The 21,060-nt window shown below is 34.1% G+C and overlaps 1 protein-coding gene across 2 annotated transcripts in view; it reads left to right on the top strand.

Moving 5' to 3' along the window:
• LOC145268624 (regulator of G-protein signaling 1-like) overlaps positions 1–21,060 on the top strand; it is a 60,112-nt gene that overhangs the window by 14,500 nt on the left and 24,552 nt on the right. Inside the window, exon 1 of one of the 2 annotated variants that reach the window (XM_080124097.1) lies at positions 19,144–19,282. The exons of the other annotated variant lie outside the window; for it this stretch is intronic. The gene's annotated coding sequence lies outside the window, so the exon portion shown is untranslated. Of the gene's footprint in view, positions 1–19,143; positions 19,283–21,060 lie in introns of those variants that run through there. 2 annotated transcript variants of the gene reach the window in all.

Below are 21,060 nucleotides of genomic sequence, written 5' to 3'. Positions count from 1 at the left end.
AATGTTTCTAATGTTTCTAACGTTTCTAATGTTTCTAATGTTTCTAATGTTTCTAATGTTTCTAACGTTTCTAATGTTTCTAATGTTTCTAATGTTTCTAACGTTTCTAATGTTTCTAATGTTTCTAATGTTTCTAACGTTTCTAATGTTTCTAACGTTTCTAATGTTTCTAACGTTTCTAATGTTTCTAATGTTTCTAATGTTTCTAATGTTTCTAACGTTTCTAATGTTTCTAATGTTTCTAACGTTTCTAATGTTTCTAATGTTTCTAACGTTTCTAACGTTTCTAATGTTTTTAATGTTTCTAATGTTTCTAACGTGTCTAACTTTTCTAACGTTTCTAATGTTTCTAATGTTTCTAACGTTTCTAATGTTTCTAACGTTTCTAACGTTTCTAACGTTTCTAATGTTTCTAATGTTTCTAACGTTTCTAATGTTTCTAATGTTTCTAACGTTTCTAATGTTTCTAATGTTTCTAATGTTTCTAACGTTTCTAATGTTTCTAATGTTTCTAACGTTTCTAATGTTTCTAACGTTTCTAATGTTTCTAACGTTTCTAATGTTTCTAACGTTTCTAATGTTTCTTATGTTTCTAATGTTTCTAACGTTTCTAACGTTTCTAATGTTTCTAATGTTTCTAACGTTTCTAATGTTTCTAACGTTTCTAACGTTAGAAACATTAGAAACATATATATATATATATATATATATATATATATATATATATATATATATCTGACGTAAATGAACATTTAAAATTAAAAATGTTTAAATTCGACGTTATTTCACGCGGTTAATGGTAGCTGAATGGATTAGATCTTCGCTAATCGAGCCAGAGATGTCTCGTGTATATATATATATATATATATATATATATATATATATATATATATATATATGTGTGTGTGTGTGTGTGTGTGTGTGTGTGTGTGTGTGTGTGTGTGTGTGTGTGTTTGCTGGTATATTTGAAAGTTTACTAGATATATGATTTTTAATATTTTCTTTATAAGTTTAGGACGATTAGATAATATATATATATATATATGTGTGTATATATATATATATATATATATATATATATATATATATAGTCTACTTACTGATTAGATATGGCTTTAATGAATTTATATCAAAAAATAGGCAATGCTCCAAGATTTTTTATCATTCTTGTCAATAGTTATTTTAGGCTCAATTTTGTTAAATAACTTATGAGGCCTATGAAAAACATTTCCTAATTGTCTATCCGAACACTTTGTAGTAAGATATCATCTCTGTATAACACTCCCTTTAATTCTAGAACCGAATTTTCTTATTTTCCAGAAGAACATATATTCCCACCAAATCAGTTACCTAGGCTGAATCCACTGAACCCATTGTTGTATCATATATCAAGCTTATGTTCTTTTAATGCTAAAGTAACATTGCATTTACTTAACTAGTTTCATTGCAATCTCTTCTGCAGCCATTGATTTCGTCTTGCACCAAAATGTAGGCGTATTTGGTGAATAGTATGTATCTATGTCAAATTGTATAAATATAAATCCACTTTAGTTGTTAACGTGCTTAAAACATTTAAAAATCTCATATTAAGTGATATTATATCTAGTATTTTCTTACTAACACCAAATGCACTGAGGGTTATTAAGCTAATCTGGAAATCATCTAGCAAAGTTAACTTTGCGATCCTTCAGGTTGAATCTAGGTTCACTAGGTATAAATATTTATGTATTTTTAAAAAATTAATTTAGTGGAGTTTTTATCATCTGATTTCTAAACGTTTGCTATTCTATATTTACTATTTACTGTATGATTCCTTATATATTTGGTAATCTAATTTGTATATGTTAGTAGTTTTATCGATTGTTACACAAATATTAGGTCATTTGAATTGCTTTTTTATTAATCTATATATCTATAAAAGTGAAAAAGTATGTGTGTGTATCTGTGTAGATTTCTCTACCATATTACTCTGTCAATTTTCGGTCTAGAGACTCAAGATTTGGCATAAGGCGTATTAAGGTTTTCGAAAATCTTTTTTTTTAATTCGGCTAGAAATTTGGCTGTCAAGCTGTCAAAAAGCAACGATTATACATTTGAAAACTCCACCAAAATCATCTGCCAATTTTGGGTTTAAACACTTTAATTTTTTAATGTAGATTACTTGAATATGGATCTAACTTTTAAATTTAATTTGAACCCAAAAGAATAAATGTTATAGGCTCAAAATTGATGTCAAAGTTTTTAATAAAAGTGACCTCTGCGGTCTCTACCAAATTACTCAGCCAATTTCTGGTCTAAACATTTGTAAATTTTACATAAAGGGTATTCAGAGAGAGGGCAGTTTGTAATCAGTTTGGGTCGAACATTTGAGCTGCCAAGGGGTCAAAGTTCAAAAGATTTGACTTTTGTAGTTTCTAGTAAACTACTCAGCCAATTTTGGGTCTAAGAATTTGAAGTTTATACATAAGGAATATTCAGACATAGGGAAATCATTTTAATCAGTTTTGGGGAAACATTTTGGCTGCCAAAAGGTCAAAGTTGAAAGAGTTGACCTTTGCAGATTCTACCAAATTTCTCCGCCAATTTTGGATCTGAATACTTAAAATTTTAGATGTAGGTAACTTAGACATGGTTAAAACTTTTTTTTAATTTTGATCTGAGACCAAAATAATAAATGTTAAGGGGTCACAATTCGAGTCAAAGTTTTAAAAAAATTGACCTCTGCGGTCTCTACGAAATTTGTGTCTACACATTTGAGATCTTACATAAAGTATATTCACACGTAGGGCAAGTTATGAACAGTACATAGGGACCAAGCAAAGCCGGGCTGAACTGCTAGTATATATATATTCTAATATTTAGCTTCGTTAATTTGCGGACAACACACAAACACACACACACACACACATATATATATATACATATATATATATATATATGTGTGTGTGTGTGTGTGTGTGTGTGTGTGTGTGTGTGTGTGTGTGTGTGTGTGTACGGATGCTTAGCAAGCAACCAAGGCAGTTTTGATATGAACTCTCTAGTGGGCAAATATGAGCTCCAGCATATAACAAAGTTACTACAGCACAAACCGCATAAATAGAATACTAGCGGATACCTATACATACATGTGGCACAATAATAAAGAACCTCTTTATATGGAGAGATCATGAGCTCCCCACATTTAAAACCTTCTACTCGTATTTTCCTGTTCACGTGGGAAGACATGTAAAATTAAGTCTGTGCTTTCTCCATCTCGAAATGTCAGTGCAAATCAGCTTGGCTGAGATTAACTGGTTGTTAAAAAATATCATAAGTGTTAAACTTATCGGGGTACACGGGTGCAAAAAGTCAAGTCTGCTTGATCGACAGCAAAATTTAAAAACCAAAATAACACACTAGTCTCCTTGTTTATAATATCTATCTATCTATCCTTCTCCTCTCTATCTCTCTCTCTCTCTCTCTCTGTCTTCCTCCCTCTCTCTCTTCCTCCAACTCTCTTTAATTTCGGTTTGATGAGAGAATAATTATAATTCGGTTTTAATTTGGACTTCGTCACAAGTTGGAATCTTGACTTTGTCAAAACGGGTTTTGTCCAGGTAACCTACATCTAAAATTTAAAGTGTTAGACCTAAAATTGGCGGAGGAGTTCAGTAGAGTCTGCAAAAAGTCAACTATTTCAACTTTAACCTTTTGGCAGCGAAATTTTCGTCCAGAAACTGATTAAAAAGCTTGCTGCACATGCACTGAATACTCTTTAGGTAAAATTTCAAATGTTTCGACCCGAAATTGGCTGAGTAGTTTGCTAGAGACTGCAAAGGTAAAATCTTTTGACCTTTTGACCCTTTGGCAGACAAAATTTTAGCCAAAAACCGATTAAAAATCTTGCCCTATATATGAATACAGTTTATTTAAAATTTCAAATGTTTAGACCAAAAATTGGCTTAGTAATTTGGTAGAGATCGCAGTGGTCAATTTTTTGTTAAACTTTGACCCTGATTTTGACCCCCCTTAAAATTTATTGTTTTGGGCTCAAATCAAATTTAAAAGTTTTATCCATGTCCAAGTAACCTACAATTTCTAAAATTTCAAATGTTTAGATCCAAAATTGACGGAGGAGTTTGCTAGAGCTTTTAAAGATAAAAATGATTAAACTTTGACCCCTGACCAAATTTGACCAAATTTTTGGGACCGAAAGGAATTAAGAACTATAAAATGCAGAATTTGGAAGTTATGAACATTGCATTGACGCTAGCTGACTGCTTTAGTTATAATTCCACAGAGAGTGTCCATCCTTAAGTATTTTTAAAGATGTTTTATAATTATAACGAAACAATGATTATTCTTCATACCTACAGACACTAGTGTTTCATGCTTACACGATCATCAGTGTACGGATATTTATATACATATTCTCGTTAGATAAATAATGGAAGTTAAGAGACATTGACTCTGACGAGTATGATGTGGGTGACTATTTTCGAAAATACTAGGCATGTATTATACGCAAGGGAGATGAATGCGATTTCCTTGCACAGTTCCAGTTCAGGAAATTGTAGCACCTGTCTGATGTTCTGGATCATTAGCATAGAGAGGGTAGATGGAATTCCTTAGTCATAGTAAAGGCAATACGTCTAGAAAGGGGGGGGGGCAATGTTGAAAATAAATTAGATAAAGGAAGCTTGTAGACCCTGTCCGTAATTTTAATAATGGTGTCACAAACAAAACACCTGCTTCCAATTAGTCATGAACCAGCATTGAAGTAGTAAGGAGAAAACTGTCATGAGAATGGTTATGTCAGGGTGCAATTTGATCAACTCGAGTAATATATATATATATATATATATATATATATATATATATATATATATATATATATATATATATATATATTAGCGAGAGGAAGGCGCCTAGCTTTGCCCGGTCGTAAAATACGCTTCAATATGATATTATAATTTGTCCAGATTCCATATTATTATTATGCAGTCGTGATTTCGAAAGTAAAAACTGAAAAATTTGGCGTGCTATCAACTAGATTCGAAACCGAAAGTAAAACTGTAGCATTCAAAGCTAGTGACGTTTCCACGATACCAACGTTACACATATATGAACTGAATAAAAATTAAGAATAAACTAAGATGAATGTACAAAATGTATTACGATTTTTTCAATTTTGACCAAATTTTAAAAACTATTTTGATCGGGTAAGGACCCATAAAATAATGTTCCACAAAATATTCAATCATTTGAGGCCCCTTAGCGCCGCTCTGCATGTTCAAGTTTCTAAGGAGATAGTTTGAAAATATAGACAGACAGACAGACAGACATATAGTCTTTTATATTATACTAGCGGGGGTACCCAGCGTTGCCGGGGTGTTTGGAAGTGTGTGTGCTCTTAAATAAAACAGAAACCGGGGGGAGTTGGTAGGATCGAACCCGAAGCCTTGAGGCGAAGTTTGAAAATAACATGTGAAAAAAACATGAACCGTTCGGCCAGCCAGAATGAGTTACTGAAAGATGTTTGAATTTATTTAAGTAAGAACCAAATTGACAGGTGCCCACACGGAAGTCGTAGAGCGTAACGACGACGACGACGACGACGACGACGACGTAAGCAATAGCTATTCAGCAAATGAGGTCAATGACCAGGTGTGTTTGTTATAAGCGAAGTAAAAAAAGAAAACATAAAAACGAACGTTAAAACTTAAGCGGGGGGGGGGGTAATCAAAACATCGAAAAAAAATACAAAAGAACTAACGTAAGGCAAACGAAGGATGTTAAATGTAAAAATCGAAAAAACAAAAAGGAAAACAGAAAAACGAACACGTGAAAAATAGCTTAAATAAACCTGTTTCGATATTAAAATTTAAAAAATCGGTGGATACCCGGGTGTTTGGGGTGTGTGGTCGGGGGTGGATAAGCGAAGTAAAAAAAAGCAAAACAGAAAAACGAACGTTACGTGAAAAATGACTTAAATAACATTGGTTCAATATTTAAATTTAAAAAAAAAGACGCCTCACACCACGATTCGAACCCAAAACGTTTAGATAACGAACCAACGCGCTAATCAACTGAGCTAACACGACGTACATTAAACTGAGTCAGTTCTTCAACTATTTAAACTAAATCAGGTCATGACGTCATCTGACGCATGTGTAGAACCGGTCGTCGTCACGAGAGGACCGTTTTTGTTGATCCCCCCGTCGAAAATTTTTGGCCAATTTTAAGCTATTTTTCGGGTGAAGAAGGAGCTTCAATATGATACCGAGTTTGTGAATTTTCGTCGTGTCCGTCGAAAGTTTTTAGCGAACACACAAACACGCATACAAACATATATACATATATACATACATACATACATTTTTGCATTTATATATATATATATATATATATATATATATATATATATATATATATATATATATATATATATATATATATACAATGTGTCCCAATAAAATGTGTACACACTTTAAATGATTATAAAACCAACATTTCTAATAAGAAAGAAAAGTTTCATACATCAAAATGCTGTGAACAAATATAGAAACCAGCTAATTATGGAATGTTCAAATTGTTGGCCATTGTGGTCCATGAACAGCTAACAACACTCACTGACTGAATCGAAAACGTTTATAATCAGTTCAATTGGTATGTTGATACATCTTTCAATGGTTGCTTTCAACTCATTCAATGTAGCTCGTTTTGTGGTGTGAATCCTGTGTGTAACATGTCCCCACCTATCCACCCAAAAAGAGAAAAAATCAGGGGGGGGGGCGGTCAAATCCGGTGAGCATGGACAGTACTGGATACTTCCTCCTCGTCCTAACTATGTGTTTCGCAAGTGACTATCAAGATATGCCCTTACGTCATGATGATAGTGGGGAAATGCTCCATCCTGCTGGAAGTACCATTCTTTATTCCTAAATGTGGCATAGCGTATTCATGTGGCAAGTGGAGATAATTTAAAGAGTCTATACCTTTTATTGGGACACCCTTTATATGTGTGTGTGCGTGTGTGTGTGTGTGTCGACGGCGAATTCAATCATCTTCAAATCATATTCCAAACAAAGAGTATATACAACATTATTACGCTTAATTGCAGCTGTTTCAAAGTTTATTTTAAGTTATACAATGAAACAAATAAAAAAAATGGACTCTTTTTTTAACTAAACAAAGTATAACAAAACAAACGACGACAGTGTTCAGAAAATTCAATTTCCACCAAAATCAAAACAAAAATCACAAAGATCGATCAGAAAAGTTTATCTATTATTCCTTTCATGACAAATATACACGTATATCCATTTTATAATGTGCATTTATATATTTGTATGTACAATAGTCATTTCTAAACTAATTAAAATGTTATTCAGCTGCGAGGTAAAAATTTACATACCTCCGATTTTCATGAATCCTTTGTAATAGGTATTTAACATAAAATATTTTTTCAAATTTCTGTTTTTTAGAGTATTTTTTATTTAAAATTTTTTTTTTTTTTTTTACAGTATTTTAAAGTTTTATTTACAGGGAATAATATCCGATTTGCATTGAATTTAATCCACACTAATAAGACATTAATTAAGCAAAGATTACGTTAATTTAATTTTTTTTCGTTAAGATCACTTCAGCTTAAGCCTTAAATTTGAGGCATGTTCTCTGATTAAAAACATGAAATGGATTTGGATCAAAATTGGAATAAGGGTTCTCTATCTATGTATATATATCTATAAAAGTGAACGTGTCTGTGTGTGTGTCTGTGTACATTTTCTTTCGCAATAACTCTTTTAATTGTTATTCTACAGAATCGAAATTTGATATACATGGTACTGAGATTTGGGAAACTCTATGTGATCGGTTTTCAGCCAGAAATTTGGCTGTTAAAGGGTCAAGGTTCAACGATTTGACCTTTGAGAACTCTACCAAACTCCTCCGACAATTTGGGGTCTAAACACTTGAAATTTTAGATATAGGTTCCTTGGATATGAATTTAACTTAATAACTTGATTTCAGCCCAAAACAATAAATGGTAACAGGTTATAATAGGGGTCAAAGTAAAAAAAATTGACCGTTTTTTTTTTTTTTTTGCTCAGTATACACCTCCAAACACCCGGGCAACGCCGAGCTGAAATCCTAGTATATATATATATATATAAATAAACGTGCCTGTGTGTCTGTCTGTGTATCTGTGTGTCTGTGTATCTGTCTGTGTACATTTCCCTACGCAATAACTCTGTCAATTTTAAGTCTACGGACTCGAAATTTTTATATTATATCTATAAAAGTGAAATAAAAGTGTGTATCTGTGTGTGTGCGTGTGTGTATGTGTGTGTGTGTGTGTGTGTGTACGCAATAACTCTGTCAATTTTAAGTCTACAGACTCGAAATTTGATTTACAGGGTACTGAGATTTGGGAAAATCTATGTGATCGGTCTTCGGGCAGAAATTTGGTTGTTAAGGAATCAAAGTTCAACGATTTCACTTTTGAGAACTCTACCAAACTCCTCCGACAATTTGGGGTCTACACACTTGAAATTTTAGATATACCTTGGACATGGATCTAACTTAATAACTCGATTTGAGCCCAAAACAATAAATGTTATTGGGTAATAATAGGAGTCAAATTTAATAAAAAAAATTGACCTTTTTTTTTTTTTGCTCAGCATACAATTCAAAACACCCGGGCAACGCGGGGCACCCATGCTAGTATATCTATAAAAGTGAACGTGTCTCTGTGTCTGCCTGTGTGCCTGTGTGTCTGTGTACATTTTCATACGCAATAACTCTGTCAATTTTTAGTCTGCAGACTCGAAATTTGATATACAGTGTACTGAGATTTGGGAAAATCTATGTAATCGATCTTCGGCCAGAAATTTAAAAAAATTGACCCTTTTTTTTTTCTTTGCTCAGCCTTCATCTCCAAACACTCAGGGAACGCCGGGCACCCATGCTAGTATATATATATATATATATATATATATATATATATATATATATATATATATATATCAAAAGCGACATAAAAGTGGTGTAAAATAGTTCTAATTGCGCTAGTCTTTTTGTTTTTAAGCAATTCCTCTCATGTTTACAAGAAGTCTGTTGGTTACGTTTTTTTTATCGACAAACACAGATTTATGGACGTAACTTATCTAAGAAATATTAGGTTAGAGCAAAAATAATGTCTTTATATATATATATATATATATATATATATATATATATATATATATATATATATATATATACATACATATTAATGAAAATAAAGTGATGTAGTGTTTACCTGATATATGCAATGGTAAACTTCAAACTAATATAAATAACAGTATTTATATATAGATAATTTAATCCCAATCGCATTTAAAAAGCTCAATACGCAATAGAGAGTAGAGCTTATTATAAGAGAAAGAAAATTAAAACTGCAAGTTGAACAATTTACAAAGTCTTCAATCCGCGGAGTTTCAAAGAATGCTATTCTTGTTATTCTTCTTATCACAGGACATCGAACAATAAATTTTGATTGTAAAGTTCAACTTTGAGTTTTAATTTTCTTTCTCTTATACATACATACATATAAATATATATATATATATATATATATATATATATATATATATATATATATATATATATATATATATATATATATATATATAGTTGAATGTTTTTATATATATTTGAACGTTTACTATATATAGTTAAACGTGCTGGATCAGAGTTGTGGCGGACGTGATCATCCTGAATCCGGATCAAGCCATGAAAGTGGTCTGTACTTTCCTCATCCCTATGATAAAAGATTAGTCTTCGCGTACAAGTGAAACAATAAAGAAATGTTTGTATCATGGGTAGCGAGTGAGGATTCGAAAATTGCCCCCCTTGATGGTGAATACCAGCCTTACCAAATGCTTTATTTCAACATTTGAATTCAAAGATGTAGTTATGCAAATAAGGTTAGTTGAGATATGTCGGATTTAAGTTAATAAAAGTGTAATGTAATCGGTTTATATATATATTATTCCTTAATTGGAATCTTTTCACTTTGAGATGAGCACATTTTATGTTAATTTTTATTTTTATTTTCGGACTATTAGTCTCATCTTTATTAGTTGTTGTTTGTTTGTTTTTATTGGTTCACAACGTTTCGGCCAACTTCCTCTGGCCTTCGTCAGGTGGTAAAATAAAGATAAAAATTAATATAAAATGTGCTCATCTCAAAGTGAAAAGATTCCAATTAGGGAATAATATATATATATACCAATCGGTACGGACCCGACTATGGAAGATCAGATAATGAATAAATGTGGATTTATAAGATCAAAGAATCCAACCTTGATCGCCCTTCGGGGCCCGTGGCGCAGTTGATAGAGACGTTGAATCTCTACGGTTCCAGATGAACATTGTCTGAAGATAGCGGTTTCAATCCCACCCAAAGCGTGCCAGAGGTAATTGGTCAAAAATGTGGTGAGACGACGACAACTACGGATGGCAGTGATGGCTGAGAATGCAGTTAGGAGATTCGAAGTTCCTATCCGTCGCGGTTACCACCTGACGAAGGCCAGAGGAAGTTGGCCGAAACGTTGTGAACCAATAAAAACAAACAAACAACAACTAATAAAGATGAGACTAATAGTCCGAAAATAAAAATAAAAATTAACATGTAATGTAATCGGTTTATATATTTTTATAAGTATATATATATATATATATATATACATACACACACACGTGTATCTATGACCATTTAGTGTTGCAATTGTATACGAATGTATATGCATGTGCATATACTTGTGATCGTCTATCTAAAGTTCGCAGTGTGTGTATGTACATTTAAGTACAGTTCGTGACGGAACAATGATATAAATAAATACCAAAGGACGAATAACATTTATTTGGGTGTTTCACCATCTGGCTAATCGGGAAACATATCTGGTCTATCTTGTGTCCTGTCTTGACGGAAAAAAACTGCAATGAAAATTATCCCCAAGAACGACAGAGCCTCGGATTTTATTTTCGGCAGCTTTTCATTCCAGAGTGTTATTTGTATTGATCGCTCATCTAAGTGACGTTTACGTTCTGACTATCGCCATTCATGGCATCCTCTTCTTAGAGGCATTACAATCTGTCGACCGTCTCTCTCAGACTCTGAATAACTGTTTTCTGTAACTAATTTCCACGTATCTCAAAAAAAAAAAAACATCTCCGCTTCTAAATGACGTCATTCATATACGTCACTAAGATAATCACCTGATGTTTTTACATGTCATTATTTCTAAGTTGTCAACTAAATTGTTATGATGACATTTTAAGTTACATTCCGAAATTAATGTGTGTGTGTGTGTGTGTGTGTGTGTGTGTGTGTGTGTGTGTGTGTGTGTGTGTGTGTGTGTGTGACTCGGCGTTGTTCGTTACGAACCATATATAGATAAGGACAATCTAGAGGCTCACACCTTTCAGGGAAAAAAAGAATTGGTTTCAATTCGATGCATCCGTTCGAAAGTTTTATTGGTACACACACACACAAAAACACACACACACACATAAATAAATAAATTTACATTTAGAATTATATTAATAGTATAGATTAATTTATTGAAATAAGAATGAAAACGTTTCCCTGTTCGATTTTCAATCCCCCATTCTTTTTTTTTCTTTTTTTTTTTTTTCAAGAATAAAAAATGTTCAAGAATAAAAAATGTTGGTTTATGCTGAGCAAATGAAGCTGATCATTAGAAAATATTTTAAAATAACACATTTGTTGGCGATATGCATCATTAATTATTAAAGATGGTTCAACATAAGAGGATATTTAGTTCCCTCCCACTGCAATAACTGTGGCACCAGAGTCGAAAAGTGCGATTGATAAGTCCACGCACCCCCCTAGAAAGAGGGGCAATCTGACCTGCAAACGTGCCAGGGAAGCCCCGTCAGCATTCCCCGGTAAGGGCGCCACAAGCGATTAGTAATAAACTAATCTCTTCTCAAAGATAGAAGGCAATGCACAGGAGCAGCATTACAACGCAACCAACAGGGATCAGATCATTACAGCGGCGAGGATAAAATGTCCAACTGACATAAGAGAGCACGTGTCAAATAAAAGATCTAAAAAGCCAGCCTGGTAGTTAAAAAGTAACCGCTAAACTTTCTATATTCCCCCGTCAATTTCATCTTTCTTTTATCTATTCCCCCCAGATTCTAATAGTATCATTGTTGGTCCGGATAATCCTTATTTTAGTTAAAATTCTAATTCGAATGACTTTTAACCTATTTTGAATGTCCATTATTCGCTTAATGTTGCGATTGTCAATACAGAGAGAACTAGAAAGTAGCATAAATGTGTATCTGCAAAAAAAAAAATAATAACAAAAATACTAAATAGGTCTAGTATACGGAGTCTGACAGACGGCGTTGAATGTACGAGTTCAAAGTCAACCCCTCCAAAACAGATATAGTTCGGTTGTGAAATATTTGGAATTATTTTTATTTTTAAACATCTCTTTCTATCTATAAAAACTCTATTTATTTGTGTATATGGGCGTGATACATGTGTGTTATCTATAGAAAGAAAGGTTAGAGAATTTACATAAAATCTAAACGTGTATTCGTATGTAAAATTTACCGATGGAAACGCATGTGTAAAGGATGTAAAACTTTCTTAAAACTTCAAATATATCGTATTTCTATCTAATTTAAATCATATGTATAAAATTCACCAAGGAAGACAATGGAAGTGGTCCTGAGTCTCTAAGTATCCTTCTAACCTAATGAAACCTGGGGGGGGGGGGCAACATCATATAAAATGTCTAGTATATCCTATTTGGAGCAATTTATATTACCTATATATATAAAAAATTGATTGCAGAAATTCCCCTCTGGACCAAACTACACTAGGTTTGCTCCAACAGATGCCGCATACAACTTTATTATGTTTACACTATCAGCCACTAGATTGTGAACTTTTTGAACGCAATCTTACACACATTTATTTGTTATATTGAAATCCTACATTACATTCTAAGAACAATATCATCACAGTTGGAACCATCTATAGTTGAAGTAGTTGCTATTTTTCCCTGTAAATAAAAAGAATTCCGAAAGCCGTTCTTAATATGCGGAAGTTGGTGTTTGGGCAACTACAATACGCTTGGGGGGAGTATGCTACCACCGGGAAACATCGGTTAACGGATTCTGCTAGTATGTATATAATTCTCCAGAACAGATGATCAAAGTGGTCGCTTCAATTTATGGCCCCCCTCGCCAAACTTTCACAACAAACACTCGTCTAGCTGAAAACAGTATCAATAATTCCCCCCACTCTTTATCTTTAGCTAAACATAGATTTCATGAACAAACTTATTTCTTAGAAGTACACGCCTGTGGAACTGTCTTACGTTTTCCTGATTTCCAGCTGACTACAATATGGTTGTCTTCAAGTCAAATGTAAACAAGTTCTTGATGAGCCGTTCCACTTAAGTTAACAAATTTACCGAATTTCCATTACTAACGATTACTATATTGTCCACTTGACTACTATACACTCTTTAACCCTTATCCTCGAGTGGTCTCTTGGTCTTGATGAGTGGTTATGGCTATGTAAAAAAAAAATATGTACGTTATGTGCCGAACATATGCCACCTTAAGTCATTCATGGGTACAATACCCCCTTTAACTTAAATGAGTGCATCCGATTTTAATGAAAAATAAATCGTGTGTGTGTGTGTGTGTGTGTGTGTGTGTGTGTGTGTGTGTGTGTGTGTGTGTGTGTGTGTGTGTGTGGAGAGAGAGAACCAAGAAGAATGAGAAAAATCATTTAAAAGGAAACATATCGGCATCATAAAAAGCTCAACATTTGAAGTTCAGTTTATATACAGAGGTTAAAATAAAAAATATGCAAGCATATACATTTAATCGTTCATTCAATAAGGAACTTACTTCATTAGGAGTATGGGATATATTCATATATGCTCTTTATATATTACTAGCGGGGGTACCCGGCGTTGCCCGGGTATGGTGAGGTGTGGGGATTAAATCAAAACAAAATGGAAAACAATGAATAAGCGAACCTAATAACCCTTTTTAAATGTTAAAACTTTTTTAAATCGGAAAAAACAAAAAAACAAAAAAAAAAACGTGATGGAAAAATAAAAATAAAATAAAAAACGTGATGGAAAAAAAAAACGACCGAAAAAAATGGCATAAATAACCCTGTTTCAATATCAAAACTTTAAAAATCGAAAAAATATATATATACGATATTTTGGCTCGAACGTGCAATCTTAAAGTAACGACGCTGTCACTATAACGCGTGAGGGAAGTTAAGTCATTTTTTATATTTAAACTAATAAGAAAGAACGTGTTTTTGCGCATGCGCGTTTGTCATGAAGGAACGATACTTTACTAACCCTCCATGTAGAAAAGTGTGCAGTTGAGGGTGAAACAAAATAATGTTTTTAGCCAATTTTTCGGTATTTGTCGTCCGAAGGGTCGAGCTTCAAAACGATAACGATTTCGTGAAAATCTGTCGCCTCTGTAGAAATTTTTATGCAGATATACAAACATACATACATTTAAAAAGATTTTTGCCCTTTATATTATAGATTTAATTTTAATTTTTTTTTTAATCCTTTAAGACGAGGCCTTCATAATTTGTGTATCCATTTTTTTGCAGATTGTTATTCTTATCTTCATAGTTGCTGTTGTTTTACCATATCTCGACCAACTTATCCTCTGGCCTTTTTCAGGAGATTAACTGGGGTGAGATAGGAATGAAGAAAAGGATTAACTAGATGACCCCAATCTGTAAAAAGACGGCTCTCAGGGTTAAACGGAAAATGGATACAAAGCAGGTTCAACAGGTGTAACGTTACGCAACACATTGTAGTCTCAGTCGCAAAGTAGACAAAAATAGGAAAGAACTTCAACTCACTTTTTCTTGTTATAACTACGATCTTTATTTCTTCATTCTCCTGCCATGCGTGACTTCTCGTTACGGTTGTGACGTCACACACGTCTCTAACGTATTCTCAAACGTCATCCACGTCTCTAATGTGATCGTCCTCTCTTTCCCTTTTTTTGATAGTTTTTTTTTCTTTACGTGTGACGTCATTTCGCATGCATTTGCATATGCGAGTCCGCGCTCTGTTTATGCGGGTTAAACGTGATTAAAAAAAAGATGCAAAACGATATGTCGATATGAGATGACATTACGTGTTCGAGCGAGAGAACAAAGAGTGTATAGCCAATACTTTCCGGGAAGCTCAGTTTTGCGAATGACAAATCCAATAATTGAAATAATCCAAGGTGAGAGTAATTTCGATACATGTCCTTCGGGTGTCCACCATCTCGTTAGATAAAAATTCTAAGTGAACAATCAGAAAATAATCTTAATATTTTCTCTCTCCCCTTTCTCTCTCTGTCTGTCTCTCTCTTTCTCCATAAGTAAATTCTTTCTCCAATAAAACCTTGAATAACTGTGTCATTCATAAACGAAAATTATATTTCGCCTAAGACGAGCATGATCAAGCAGCGTCAGACAAGGCGATAAAGACCAGCATAATGAACACCCACATGTACAAGGTGCCTTCAATAAGTTTCCAGACATTTTCCGTATGGGCTCTTTATTTGATTGTACGCACATGAAACTCTAGTTCTTTTCAAAGTAATCTCCTTCGGCTGCAATGCACTTGTTGTATCGGTTCAACAACTCCTGAGAGGCTCCATGGAAGTCCTCTTGTGTGAGCGTGTCAATGACCCTCGTCACAGCCTCTTTCATCTTGCCTCTATTGTATCATAACGACAGTCTTTAAGGTTTTCCATGGGCTTAGGGAATAACCAAAAGTCTCAGGAGCAATGTATGGACTATAGGGAGGGTGAAGAACTGTCTTTATACCCATTTTAGTCAAATAGTCTGTAACAAGAATGGAATTGTGGACTGGTGCATTGTCCTGGTGAAATGCCACTGACCCGATTTGAAGAGTGCTGACCTCTTACGATGGAATCTCTTCCTGAACTCCCTTAAAACCTCAACATTTCTTGTTGACTTTCTGTCTAGTTGGGACCCAATACATGTAGATCATGCCCCTGCTGTAAAAAAAAAAAGGGGTGGATCATCATAAGTTTCTAGGTGAATTTTCTTTGTTTAGCCGTCTTGGGTCTGGGAGAGCCAGCATGCTTCCACTGGAAACTCGTGATTTCTGGGTCATAGCAGTAGATCCAGCTTTCATTGTAGGTCACCAGAGCATCAAAAACTGCGGGATTTGAATTGATCAGCTCGACTATCTCCCAACTGTCACGACAATATCTTTCTTTCTTATCATCTCTGAGCACCCTTGGGACACATCTTTCTCATCTTTAGTACATCGCGAATAATTGTTTGCACAGTTCCCACGCTGACATCAAAATGTGCACTTATTGTCTTTATAGACACACGACGGTCCTTATCCATGAAATTCTTTATTTGGCCAATCAACTCTGATGTTCTGACTTCTTTACTTCTTCAACACCTCTCATAATCCTTCACAGATCCTCTGCCTTCCTTGAATCTCTTATGCCATTCAAAAACCGATGTTCGATTCATGCAAGATAGTCCAAAAGTAGCCTGAAGCATTCCACATGTTTTTGTGGCATTTTTCTAAGTTTAAAGCAGAATTTTATTGCATATCGTTCTTCTAAAGTGTCCACACGTCCAGATTGCATTTTTGAAATTCGCCAGTTGGGCAATCAGACTTTAGTGGAGTGTATTCCAATACATGCTGTAGTTGGTTATTTGAGACTGAAATCATAAAAATTGGTCAGTCATCTCATAAGATATATAACAATAACATACTGAATTTTAAAGAGTTTACAACAATTTTAAATGCTTGCACAAAAAAGTCTAGAAACTTATTTATGAAAGAGTTCATTTGATTTGCTTCATGTTCGTTCATGAGCGAGAATGAACTTGTACGATTTCATCGTTCACGGGTGAGAACGTAGCACGTGATCTAAAATTGATGAGAACGAAATATGAACGATCATTAATTGATGAAAATATAACAATTTTTCGTTCCTAAATCTTTAAGATGTGAATTGCTTATTCGTATTATTTCGATTATCTATATGTCAATACGATAACGTGTGTGTTATTTATTTTCTGTGTCACAATTACATCCAGGTCGTTTAATTGTTATGTACTTCCATTTCTTGTAATAAATAATTTAACTAAGAATTATTCATAATTTTGGTTTCGGTTTCGATTATAGCTGATGGCACTTAGGTTTCAAGCTGATGAACCCAATCATATAGATATATTTTTTATTTTTGAAATAAAAATTGATAGAACTCTATAATAATATATACGAAATCTGCAAGAATTAAAATATCATATTTAAGCGTGTTTTATGACCTGGCTATGCCAGGCGTCCCTGCTAGCTTGGATAAATACTTTTGCAGTTTTAATAAAAAAACTACAATAATACCAGAGCGTCTCCATTTACACTGAACATCTACAGAATGCCAACATCAATATATTATATATGAATGAATCCCCCGTGGAATTTCCACAGGTCTCGCTAGTTCGTATTATTTCGATTATTTGGACCACTGTTCTCAACTTGATTGTTATTTGCACAACGTTCCGGTCAATGAAATCTCCGACCTACTTCGAGTGTATCTTGTTGAACTCGGAAATCTTTCTGCCGAACTCGGAATGTGTACGAGATGTCGATCGTAACCCTTTTATCCACGGGGATAGCATCAGCATAATCACGTTGACATGCCAGTTCTCGTTAGATCACTGGAGTTAAGCAACGTTGAGCCTGGTCAGACCCAGTTGGGTGACCAATTTGGGAATTCCAGGCAACGTATGTATGAGGACGTCGACACGTCTTTTTTTTTACAAAGGAGCCACAACTTATCAAGGCCCGGAGGCCACTGGAGGATAAGGGTTAATGAGTAGGAAGTAGTCAATGGGAAAATGTAGTAATCGTTAATAGTGGCAGTTTGGTAAATTGGATTATTAAAGGCGGTTGCTTATCAAGAACTTGTTTACATTAGACTTGAAGACGACCATTTTATAGTCAATTAGAAAGCAGGAAAATGGAACAGAGTTGCACAGACGTATAGTTCTAAGAAAGAAGCTTTACGTTTAGGTTTAGGCACAGACAAAGAGTGGGGGAAATTATTGATAGTGGTTTCAGATAGACGCGTGTTTCAGGCCAGGTGGGACCATAGATTGGAGCTCAGACGAGCACTTGCTATGAAAATAACGATAAAGCAGCGACAGGCTCGCAACGTCTCTTCAGTTGGAAAGAGGTTGCAGGAAAGAGAAAAGGGCATCCCTCGCTAGGCTATGAAGTCTATTTTGAACTCTTTCACGACAGGATAAGCTGGTTCTAGTAGCTCCTGTCCAGATGTGGCAATAGTACTCCATCCTCGGACGTACTTGGCTCTGATACAGGTAGAGAATTGCATCAGCAGTGAGATATCTACTGGTGCGGCAGAACGATTCCACCATTTTCCAAGAGTTGCAAAAACTTAACGTTAGTGAATTTCATACTCGCATGGCACTTCCTGCTTTGGAGGAACCCTCCGCATAAGATTAGTGCCTTTTTTTCAATAGCGCGCTCTCTTTCCATCAATTTACGAATTACTTAGGACCTCTATCCGGTCATGGCTACGAAATGATAGCATGCAACCGCCGTGGATTAAATAGAGAATTCCGTTTGAAAGTTCGTGCAGATTCCCGAGTTCGATAGACGATTCCTAAGTTCGAAAAGATGCACCTAAAGAAGGTAGGAGGCTACATCGACTGAATGTGAAAATCACACTCAAAATGAGAGCAGTAGTCCGATTAATCTAAATAATACAGATATGACTTCGGCCAAGTATTTTCTCTCTGAAACAACGGAAACTTTAATGTATAAAAACAAAACATGTTCAGCTTTCAATTTTCGAATGTTACGGATTTAATCGTTCGACCTCTAAAAGTACAAACGTGGGTGACGACTGAAATGTTAAAATTTTTTACACGCAAACAAACACGTGTTTTATTGAAAAGCGAACAACCTACTTAGCTAATTAACGTCAGTAATGATTCGCTCATTAACCTAAGTCTACTAAATATCTATTTTTATTCGGGTGAGGGTGAGAGGACATCTGACTTTATTTTGACCGGTGTCACCGAATAAACTGACATTTCTAGTATTTTCCTTTCCACTGTTATACTGTATTTCCCAAGTTTTATAGAGTGATCTCCCCTTCTTCGAAATTGTACTAATCAACAACATTATTCAAACAACACATGATTAACGTAAGTCTATAAAATATTTATTTTTATTTGGGGAAGGGAGTTACATTTGACTGGTTTAACAGTGTAAACCGGTTTCATTTGGAGTGTTTTATCAGTGCTATACTACCGATCCTAATTTATATAGAATAATCTCCCCTGTTTCATACAGGAAACGCATTTAAAATTATATCAATTGCAAACATTATTTAAACAGCAAATACTCATAGGTTTACAATTTTTTTTTTTTCAAATCAGTTATTTATTAAAAAAAAAACGATTCTGTATCTAATACATCCATTGTAATTGTTTGGTAATTAAACTTGTATGTCTATTTTTTTTTTTTTTTTTTTTTTTTTAGTTTTCTGGATGAGGATAGATAATTTGTGCATTCATTGTATTTTTTTTTTTTTTTAGTTTTCTGGATGAGGATAGATAATTTGTGCATTCATAGTATTTTTTTTTTTTTTTTAGTTTTCTGGATGAGGATAGATAATTTGTGCATTCATTGTATTTTTTTTTTTTTTTAGTTTTCTGGATGAGGATAGATAATTTGTGCATTCATAGTATTTTTTTTTTTTTTTTTCTGGATGAGGATAGATAATTTGTGGATTCATTGTATTTTTTTTTTTTTTAGTTTTCTGGATGAGGATAGATAATTTGTGCATTCATAGTATTTTTTTTTTTTTTTTTAGTTTTCTGGATGAGGATAGATAATTTGTGCATTCATAGTATTTTTTTATTTATTTTAGTTTTCTGGATGAGGATAGATAATTTGTGCATTCATAGTATTTTTTTGTTTTTGTTTTTTTGCGTTCTGTTATTCTCATCTTCACAGTTGGTGTTTCACCACGTTTCGGAGAACTCATCCCCTGGCCTGCTTCGGGTGATTAACCGTAGCGGGATAGGGATGATGAGTCTCGTAACTTATCCCAGTAATTATTGTCTTCCGTAGTTCTTGTCGTACCACGTTTTGGCCAACTAATCCTTTGACCTCCTTAGGTAGGATTGAAACCGCTATCTTCAAGTTATGCTCATCTTGTACCGTAGAGACTTAATGTCTCTATCCACTGCGTCACGGGTCCCGAAGGTCAGAGGATGAGTTAGTCGAAACAACAATAACTATAAAGATGAGGATAACAGTCCGCAAAAAGAATGAATGCATAAAATGTGAAGCCTCATCTCAAAAGAAGTAAAAAAAAAAAAGACGATTAGTAATTTGTATTTTTTTAATTATTCGGACTTCTATTCTCATCTTAATTGTTTTTCTCGCTATGTTTCGGTCGATTTAACCTCCGATCATCTACAGATCCATTTTGTCGAACTCGGGAATCTTTCTGCTGAACTCGAAAATAAAGACGTAATTTCAAACGGATCTTTTTATTTAATCTACATGTTATCATTATGTCAGTTAGAATCGGATAAAAATCTTAAATAATTCAAAATTAGTCTTAATATCACCCACACCCGTGGCATAACGGATAAAGCAGTAGTGACATTCATTTCTAAGTGACACTCATCTGGAGGTTAAAGTTTCAATCCTCAGTCTGGACGTTACTAAGAATACACTAAAAACACGAAGTGTTTAATGTCCACGTGAGGCAGGTCGTTATTTTGAATAATGGAGCTTTCTTGTCGGTGCTGATAGTTTACGCCCTAAGTGATGAGTTCGATGGTCGAATTGAGGTGATTGAGTTTGACAATTATGCATTCTTATGGCAAAAAACAGATCATTATATCGATCTACTCTCTCAAATAACTTTCGAATACTAAAGCATGCGAGATCATTTCTGGTTATTTAA

Source organism: Euprymna scolopes, chromosome 44 (assembly GCF_053919585.1).
Source record: "Euprymna scolopes isolate OS-2025 chromosome 44, ASM5391958v1, whole genome shotgun sequence".
Lineage (NCBI taxonomy): Eukaryota > Metazoa > Mollusca > Cephalopoda > Sepiida > Sepiolidae > Euprymna > Euprymna scolopes.
Note: the sequence above shows the minus strand (reverse complement) of the source record. Positions and strands in the feature narration are given on the sequence as shown.